The sequence below is a fragment of the Gekko japonicus genome, unplaced genomic scaffold (genome assembly GCF_001447785.1).
Source record: "Gekko japonicus isolate JY-2015 unplaced genomic scaffold, Gekko_japonicus_V1.1 scaffold628, whole genome shotgun sequence".
Classification (NCBI taxonomy): Eukaryota; Metazoa; Chordata; class Lepidosauria; order Squamata; family Gekkonidae; genus Gekko; species Gekko japonicus.
In genome coordinates this window covers 893,193-903,118 of record NW_015169794.1, presented here as the reverse complement: position 1 = coordinate 903,118, position 9,926 = coordinate 893,193, and the positions used below count along the sequence as shown (strand labels likewise).

The 9,926-nt window shown below is 44.1% G+C and overlaps 1 long non-coding RNA gene across 2 annotated transcripts in view; it reads right to left on the bottom strand.

Moving 5' to 3' along the window:
* Positions 1–9,926, bottom strand: part of LOC107115351 — a 29,432-nt gene that overhangs the window by 9,187 nt on the left and 10,319 nt on the right. For both annotated transcript variants that reach the window (XR_001482672.1, XR_001482673.1), the window contains exon 2: positions 894–985. This is a non-coding gene — a long non-coding RNA (uncharacterized LOC107115351). The remainder of the gene's footprint in view (positions 1–893; positions 986–9,926) is intronic.

Here is a 9,926-nt window from a genome sequence, read left to right as displayed (position 1 = left end):
CAGGAATGATGGGGACATGAAATGACCCCTTCACACTTGAACAGTCTGAATTGCTGAGTACTGTATATTTTTAGAAAGGCCTCCCTTTAAAAGACTAAAGTGCAATCCTAAAGCAAGTTACTCTAGTCTAAGCCCGTTGAAATGAATAGGCTGACACTGGAGTAACTCTCTTTAGGATTGTACTGTAAATCACTCAATTCCTTGTGTGTTCAATAGACTTTTCTGCTCTGGATTGCGAGGTTCAACATGTGCAATGTCTTTAGCACCCTGGCCCCTGTCTGGTGGAATGAGCTCTTGTATGAGATCAGGGCCTTGCGGGATTTATTACAATTCCGCAGGGCCTGTAAGATAGCTGAGGCAGCAGGCATCCACTCCTTTAACTGACCTCCCATCAGTGTCCTGGATTTTGAACAGACAACTGGGATCTACTCTATAGTTTCCATCTTTGCTACTGTGTTATTGATTAGCTCCACACAGTATTTTATAATTACTGTATTGTATTGTATTAATTTTATTGTTTTTAAATGGTTTTGTTATTGGTATATTGTATGGACATTGATGGAACCCGCCCTGAGCCTGCTTGCGGGGAGAGCAGGATACAATGCCAATAAAATAATTTTTAAAAGATTTAACATAGAATACAGATCTGCTCAGTTTTAAGACAGCAGTAATCCCCAATGTGGTTTCCGCCAATGTGCTTCTTGGCACCCACTTGCTTGTTCTTTCCTAAAAGAGAAGGGCACCTGACCTTTTGTGATTGCCTCTCCTTAGCAGCTGTTTTCTGCATTCCAGAATTTTCCCTATTATTTTCTCCACTCCTTTTGAGAAAGCATTCTCTGTTCAACTGCATTTTCCCTGGGATAGTAGATGTGAGGGAAAAAAGATGCTCTCACCTTCGCCACTTGCCAGAAGTCCAAAGCTGCTATGTTGTTTTTCCCGCCAAACATAGGCCTGTTGTCTGTAAGTTACCTTGAGGATCATCTGACTGAAAGGCAGAGTATAAATCTTTAAGATTAGTAAGGAATGGCACTGTTGTTGATTTCAGGAGCTCTTCACAGAAGATCAGAACAGACATTTCTTGGAGATGTATCATTAGCATATGCCACACCCCCTGACATCACCGGAAGTGTGTCATAAGGCCACACACCCCGCCCCCAACGGTCCCGGCTGCCGGTGGCAGCCTTGCAGCTCCACTGCCGAGCCCCATGAGGGGCCCGGCGGTGGACCTGCAAGGCCGGCGGGAGTGCAAGGAAGCCCCGCAAAGGCCCTCCCTGGCCCCAGGCAGGCAGGGGTGGGGAGAGGCAGGGAGGAAGCAACTTACCCTCCCTCTTCTCCTGCTTCCTCCTGGCTGAATGAGGGCCGGAAGCGGGGCGGCCAGAAGCAGGGGGCGGGGCTTCGTCATGTGCCCCGCCCCCCATACCTCACCCGGGGGAACTGCGATCCCCCGCGATCCCCCCGAAATGACTTGTAAGCGAATGGATTATTCTTCTGCATTCATTTTGAGTTTGAGGGCAACAAACATTTGGCAGAGGAGATCAGCTGCTGAGTTGAGCTTACAGAAGCACAGCGGCGGGTCATCTAGAAGACAAAAGAAGCCCTCTGCCCATGACCCTTCCCCTGCATCCATTCTACCTGAAGAGAGGGAGAGCAGTCATGAATGAGCTGGCCCTACTCTCCCTCCTCGTGATTGTCAGGTCAGCTAATGAGTCTGGTGCTTAGGTACAGAGGAAGTGTATGCATGTACACTCCCACCCTCTGATGGGTGAGATGCTGCTTTCTGAAAACACTATAATTTTGTCAGGCAGCACAAACTGATGAAGAGACTTAAGTTTTCCCCCTCTCCTTTTCCCATCTCTTCCCCCATCCTGCTCCAGACTCTTGCCTGGTCTTGCCTGTGTTCCGCCTTTTCCTTCTTCCCTACCTTTCGTCCCTTCTGTTCTTCCCTGACCCTCCAATTCCTCTTTCCTACCAGTCCCCAACCTTTCCATGTCACTTCACATCTGTTTTCCATCCATCCCCCACCTATCTACCCTGCCTTAAACAACAGTGATACTAATTAATGCAAGATCTAGACACTAAATATGATCTAGACACTAAATGTTTACAACAATCTTATTTATTGTAATTTTATTCCAAACATTCTAAAAAAAGGAATGGTTTGGAGATAACAAAATTAGTTAAAATGAATACCCTTCAAAAACACTTTGTTTATATTACAGAATGTGAATCTTATTTGGAAAGCAATAATTCAATAAATATGAGAACCTCAGCTGGATAATAAAATTTTACCATGTCTTATTTATTGTCATTTTAAAGTTCTGTGACAGTGATTGTTTTGAATGTTATATGTTTGTATAATCCCTCTGGAATTTTTATTAATGCTTGGAAACAAAGCATTATGGTCTGCCAAGCCCTTTTTGTCTGCTATTTGGAGACAGTCCCTAAAGATCACCTTGTAAGCAATCCATTGCCTTTCCTTTAATACATCCCAATGCCACTGAGAAACTCAATGAATTCTGTTCCGAAGGAACCAATGGAGCCTCTAGCAGTTCTTTATCGTTTGTTGTAACATGACCCCAAATAGCTCTTGCTATGTTCATTTCCTGAACCAAAGATCCCACAAACATTTGGGGGACAAAGGGAAGGAAAAAAACACAATTTAGCTCACTCCTAGAAACTGGCTAGCAGTCACTGCAGCTTTTCTGCCTAGGCCTGGTGGTTTGGCTGTCAAACAGAGAGGTGACTGAATAAGACAGTAGTTCTCCTCAGAGAACGTAATGTATCTGGAAAGAATGGGGACAGGCTGGGTTGAAGAAGGAAAAACTCTTTTTGCCATGCCTTTCAACTTCCCCTCCATCACATGTCATTGAGGGCCCCCAATTATTATTATCTTTCACAGATTCCGAAAGTTTATGAATTATCTGAGACTATATAGTTGTAGGCCTCAATTAACCTAGCACTCTCCCCCTTCAGATTGAATGGGATTCGCAGAAGACATGAGGGTACTCTGGGGCAGCTCCCATTTATTTCAATGGGGCTTATGCAGAAGAACTACCATCTTGTTATGAATTTAAACACAATGTTCTCTCTAATCCCCCCCCCCCCCCGCCCCTAACCCCCCCCCCCCCCACTGAGCAGAGCAGTTCACATCCACAGCAGAATATAACTACTGTAATCTTAAAACGGGCAATGGGCAGTGCCGACTGCAGCTGAGCGGGGCTTCCTGTGTTAATGAGCGGCCACTCACATGCACAGCTTGGAGGGAACACTGGGTAGCCATGATATTTGCAGCAAAACAAACAGGGGTCTTGTGACACATTATATATGAATTGATTCACAATTTATCAATAAATATTAGTCTTTACAGTGCTACAAACTCTGAAGACATTGCAATCTCCTTCCCTTCCTCTCCCCACAACAGTCACCTTGTGAGGTAGGTGGGGCCGAGAGAGTTCTGAGAGAACTGTGACTGGCCCAAGGTCACCCAGCAGGCTTCCTGTGGAGAAGTGGGGGATCAAATGTGGTTCTTCAGATTACAGTCTGACACTCTTAACCACTACACTGCAAAGCCTCACCTGCAAGCATGGATGGCTTCAAAAGGGAATTAGATAAGCATATGGAGCAGAGGTCCATCAGTGGCTATTAGCCACAAGGTATAGCTAGGGGCTCTGGGGCAAGTGATGCTCTGTCTTCTTGGTGCTTGGGGTGGGGTCAACAGTGGGAGGGCTTCTAATGTCCTGGCCCCACTGGTGGACCTCCTGATGGCACTGGTATTTCTGGCCACTGTGTGACACAGAGTGTTGGACTGAATGGGCCTTTGGCCTGATCCAACATTGGCATCTCTTATGTTCTTATGAGGCTCCAGGGTGCAAGAGTCACAGCCATAGTGTGGAGAGGAATGGGTGAGACTGAGTGAAAAAGCTGACTGGATCCAACTCATTGACTTACGCAGGACCTTTAATCCAGTCCAGCAATTTCTGCAGAGAGCACCAGCATAGGCCTCTATATTCTCCAAGACAAAAGTAGATCCATGCTTGTAAAGCCCTTATTCTCATTCCAAGCATTATTACTCAAGCTTTCCCATTAAACCTTTCTGAAGGCCCTACTTGGTACGCTATATTTAATTTGCAATAGCCTGTAATGTTCTGTCTAAAAGGCAAGGTGTTTATTCTTCAAACAAAAGATATTCTTGAAAAACATAACTGTCCTACATATGTTATCAACAGTTAAAAATGGCTGGAAGCCAGACTGGAACGGATCCAGCATGGAAGTGTCATCCATAAAGCCCTGCAGCTGAATCACCACCGCTCTCTCCAATACTTTGCCCAAATAGGGCAAATTGGAAACCGGCCGAGAGATTCAGTGAAGGTTTCTCAGAAGAGGGCGGACCATCACTTCTAGGGCTGCCAAATCCCCCCAGGGGGGCGGATTTCCCCCCGCTTTGGAGGCCCGATTTCCGCCCCCGTGGAATCGGGCCCCGGGGGAAACCCCACCCCCGTGTGCACGTCACTTCCCTGTGACGTCATGATGCCGGGCACGCTGGGGGCAGGGCACAGCCATTTGAGGGGAAAACACCCAACACCCAAAAGGCTCTCCCGGACAGCGACGAGGCTCTCCCGCTCCAAGGGGTAAGTGGATTTGGCAACCCTACCATGAACATATCTATGCCAGTGCACTAAAACAATCATGCAGGTTCCTCCTGTGTATGTTTGTTATTCATTGTGAGAACTTGTGTGCACCGGTTCTTAGTAAAATAATCAATACAACAAGTGCTGGGGCTTCTGAAGCTTTATGGATTGCTAACCAACAAGTTAATTATCAATAATTTTAATTTTACAGTGTGGGAACTTTGTATGTGTGCATGCCTATGTGGTTGCTGATCTGCTTCTGCCTACAGTTGCCAACTCCAGGTTGGGAAATTCCTGGAGTTTTTGGGGGGGTCGAGCCTGGGATAGAGTGGGGTTTGGTGAGGGACCTCAGCAGGGTAAGATGCCTTAGAGTCCACCCTCCAAAGCAGCCATTTTCTCCACAGGAACATATCTCTGTCATGTGGAGATCAGTTGTAATTCCAGGAGATCTCCAGGTCCCATCTAGAGGATGGCAACCCTACTTCCACCACTGAAAGGAAACGCCAGGGCAGCTTAGAATCACAGGATAAATGTCATTAACTTCATTTTTTCCTTCTTTTACTTGACCTTCCAAATACGTAGGCCGCAATCCAACACAGAGTTAAGCATCCTTAATGTTAAGACTCAGACAGCAGGTGAACAGTGATTAACAGCTTTATTGAACACGACGTCAGAAGAACCAGAATGAGACAAATCAATGGAGTAACAGGCTCCTTTTTAAACAGTCCGGGCTTGGCAAGCCACGCCCACATGTCAGCTAAGGTCCAATCAAATGCAGCACATAAAGACCAATCATTTATCTTCCCCCCAGAACTTCCTTTGTTCTGATAGGTCGTTTTACAATACCTTGTCAGACTCAAGCACAATACATTTATTTCATTACATTACATACACAACACTTAAATTCATTGATTTCAACAGGTTTATGCATGCTTAGTTCTCTGTTGAATTATGGCTATATTTCCTGATTTTATTGCAGTTTCACCTATAGCTATAGAAACAGCTATCACAAGGGCCATAAGTGGCAGAACTGAATGGAGTGACTCATTGCAATTCATGCTATTACTGCAGTTTATCCTTCATGCTACCCTGTGGTAATTCGTGCACTGCAATCTGTTGCACTGCCAGTGTTCAGGAGGAGTGAACCTGGATTTTCCCCTTCCATTTCATTTTCAAACATCAGGATCCATGCGCTGACAAACCCAAATGTTCAACTCCTTAAGGAATTTAAAGATATTTTTCCACATCTCATCTAGCAGCAAATGTTGTACTTATTCAGTTAAATAACCTAATCTTGGATAGCTCTGCACATTTATTTATGTCTCTCTAAAATGGAAAATACCATCAAAGCTGCTGACATTAGATCTTGACCTGGGAGTGAAAATTGGAGCAAACAGCATTCCTTTGGCTTTCATTGTACCACTACTCTCATTTTTCAACTCTCTGTAGGAATTAACAATATTTAAACGTTCTTATGTATAATCTACACCTTTGCAGAATAAAATTGACAAAATAATATTTAAAAAATGACTTTTAACAAAGTTGGCAGGGAGTCAGGAATAAAGTGTGAATGCATTCTGTAAGTATTGGAGTGAGAGGTTTCAGTATTAACAAATGGACTCCCCCAACAATTTGTGGGAGTGAGGAAAGTGAAACAAGGGGAGGAAGAGTCCTCTCCCCTAAGGTGGTCTTAGAGACCCACTTAGGTCTTAAAGAATCAATGGAAACCAAAAGGTTCTTTATCTGAATTATGGCAATACATTACCCACTAAGCTACCGTTCTTTGTCATATGCAAATATTCCCTCTAACATTCATCATTTACAAAGCTCTGCTTTCTGACTTGAACAGAAGATCAGAAGTTTATTTATTTGTCCCAGGTTCAATGTGAAAACCAGTAATCACTTGGTATTTTAGTTAAAAACTTTATTTAAAAGTAATCTAATATTTTCTGAAATGGTTGTATAAAACACTATTAAAGATTCACAAACTGCACTGACATAACATAAAAGCAATTAAGAACAACTGAGTATATATGATGTTCCTGTTCTTCCAAAATTGAATTTAAGAAACTTCAAAACAAACAAACGAACAAACAAAAACGGGTCCCCTCTGGCTGAGTAACTTTCTCTCAGTAAATAACTATGTACCAGGACACTGACTGTAACTTTTCAGAGTTTCATAAACAGATTTGATTAATCACTGCAATTTAAGGCCTGCTTATGCTAACTAAATAAAATCTGGCCTATCATGTATGCTATATAGAATGTTGGTACTTTTAGGCTGTGATCAGACAAGCAGTTTCATCCATTGCTGTTGCTATTCAGTTACGGATTTAAAATGCACAGTCAGACAGCAACACCTGTCTGTCATGCCCCAGTCGTCTGCCTCCCCCCCTTTACTGAGTGTTTATTTGATACCTGTGAAAGTCCGGTCCTTTTGGGCTGAGCTGGTTTCAAACCGGATTTTCTGTTGTCTGATCGTTCTGTTGCGCACCCAAGCCATCAGGCAGGTCTGAGTGGTCTCTTTTTTCCCCAGCAACCATTTTTTTAAATAGTTAGCGAAGTGCGCTCAACTGCATATTCACACCTTCCTCTCTCCTCCTCTCCCACAGGGGCTGCTCTAAACTTTGTTTTCTTCGTAAAAACTTTCAAATGAAAACTCCCCTATACTTCAGTTTTTTCCTGTGTTTTGGGGAAGGGGTAGATTGAAAAGTCTGGAGAGGGAGACTACATGTCCCAGCAGGCTAATCAGGACAAACTTTTATTAAAATGGCCGACAACCCCATGAACTACATATCCCAGGAGGCATAGCAGCGCTTGTGGGCATACGCAAGGGAGAAACTATTTTAAAAAATGGCCGATGGCAACACTCCTTGGCAGCCAGGTCCGATATGCGCTTTGAAGAGTGCTTAAAGGGGTGAGTCTAATCAGTATTCTCTGTTCCAAAACACGCTGGATCAATTAGAGGTGGGGCAACAGCAGATTAAAATGCACGTCTAACCGCAGTTACAAAGACATTCTATATAGCATACTTGATCGACATTACATTCCACAACACCCCCTGCCACCTTCCGTACCTCCACCCCTCACACACAACCTGTCTCCCATTTGCTCTTATTCCCACTTAATCTCCTGCCCCTTGATTTTACCACCCTCACTTCCAAACTTCCTTTCCACTCTGTCCCTTAGTTCCATCTTCTTCCCTTTCCCTAATCTGTTCTTTTGGATGGGTCTACGGAGTTGGTGGAAGAGGACGGCGGAAGATAGGAAGGCCTGGCGTGATCTGGTCCATGGGGTCACGAAGAGTCGGACTCGACTGTGCGACTGAACAACAACTGAGTTGGCAAGCAAGAAATCCCAGGAGGAGACATTCATGCCTTGAGAGTTTAGGATATAACTGCTGTCCAGCAGAGAGATTTCTTGCCCAGTCCTTCTGTGGAGCCAGTGGGGAAAAGGACAGCTGGGCAAGGTGGCTGAGAGTAAAAAAATTACACTTGCTTAGCCTGAACCAATGCAATTTCTGCCTAAAGACAAGGCTAATGGGGAATATAGTGGGGCAGTTATGGAGCCTGTTTTAGGGCTTTTCCACATCCTCATTTTCTTTTTTAAAAAAATCCACATCCTCATTTTCCTTACTTGTATGTGTCTGTTCCGCATGTGTTTTTCTCCCTTGAGTGGTTGATTTGATATTACACTGGTTTATTTCCAGCATATCTCCCCGCAGATTAAAACTGCAGGGTTTTGTGCTGGAAATAAACCATTGTAATATTGAATTAACCCCTGGGAGGAAAACATATGTGGAACAGACCCCCTCCCCCAAGAAATAGGAACTTACGAGTGAGGAAAATAATAATGCAGAAAAGCCCTTAGTTTCCTGGAAATGAATGGGGGCTTCCTCCACCATGGGTAAGAGAATCTTTCTCACTTTTTTCTTCTCCTTGGTTCACAGACTTCCATATCTGCACATAGATGTAGAAAGTTACAGGTTATTCCTGTTGGCATCATTTGAATCCATCAAAGTTTAATTATTTTTAGGGGAAATCAATGGAACATTACAGCCAAGGTCAGTCAGTGGGACATGAAAGTGCTTCACTTTGGCTGGATTGTTACTTGTCTGTTCATGGTTAAAATGCTGAGGGTATTTGGTGGTGGTGGAAGAGGACACTGGGCAAGAATGCAATCTTTTAAAAAATCAGTGTAGACATTTCATGTACTTTGCAATCATGTACTTACAAGTGGGGAACCTGCAAATGCTTTGAGGGGATAGAAACACCATCTTCTACTTGCTGGCCTCCCATTTTTCCTGTCTCACTCACCTCTCTGTCACTGGATTCTTCACACTTCCTCTAGTCATTGCTTTCTCTGCGCATGCATGCACACACACAATCTGAGGCACTGTGCAGCCCCCACCCCCCAATGATCAGACAAGCAGGGGAGTGTTGGAGTAGGTGACTCAGCATGCCTGGGCATTGGGGGGGGGCCCACTAAATCACTCTAAGTGTGTATAAGTGTTATCTCCTTGAATGAGATATCTCCCTTTTGTTCTTAACTAGGGAGCTGCTCTCTGACCCCTCCTCTTTCTCTGGCCCTTTGTTCTACACCACTTACGTCATGACGCTTCATGAAATCACACATCTCTACAGGTCTCTCCTGTAGAAACAATGCCCTCATACTCCCACATATGATAATGTGACACTGGATTATCTGGTCACTTGCGACAGCAACAGTATTCTTCAGATTAGGTTTCTCTATTCTATTCTCTGTTCTTCAGATTAGGTTGCAACCCAAATGTGGAATGAATCTACTTGAATAAATATAAGTTTTATTTTTGCTACATACTTTGTGCGAGTTTTATTTTACTGCATGCAATATCATGTTTCTGTGACTGGGAAAAATCTGCTATATCAACCAAATATCCCAGTAAGGAGAGCAAAAGAAAAAAGAGGTGACGGAGTGGAGAAAATGGCAATGGGGGATAGAAAAAGTGGCAACGGGAAGGAGAGAAGGAAATGGTGATGGTTGGAGTGTGTGTGTGTGGGGTGGAAAATGTGGCAAGGGGGCAAAAATTGAGAGCTGGTGAATGTTCATCGGTCCCCTGACTGTGTCATTGTGTCATAGTATTTTGAAACCAACAGCATGTTCTACAGTGGGGGGAAAAGATGACATACAATTGCATTGAACACTCCCAGAGCCAACCAGAGAGGGATCCCAACTTTCTCCACCTGCTCCTGTCATTTTCTCCACCACTTTTTCTTGTCCTGACCTGTTCTCAACAGATTGTTAGGATATTTTCCCTGC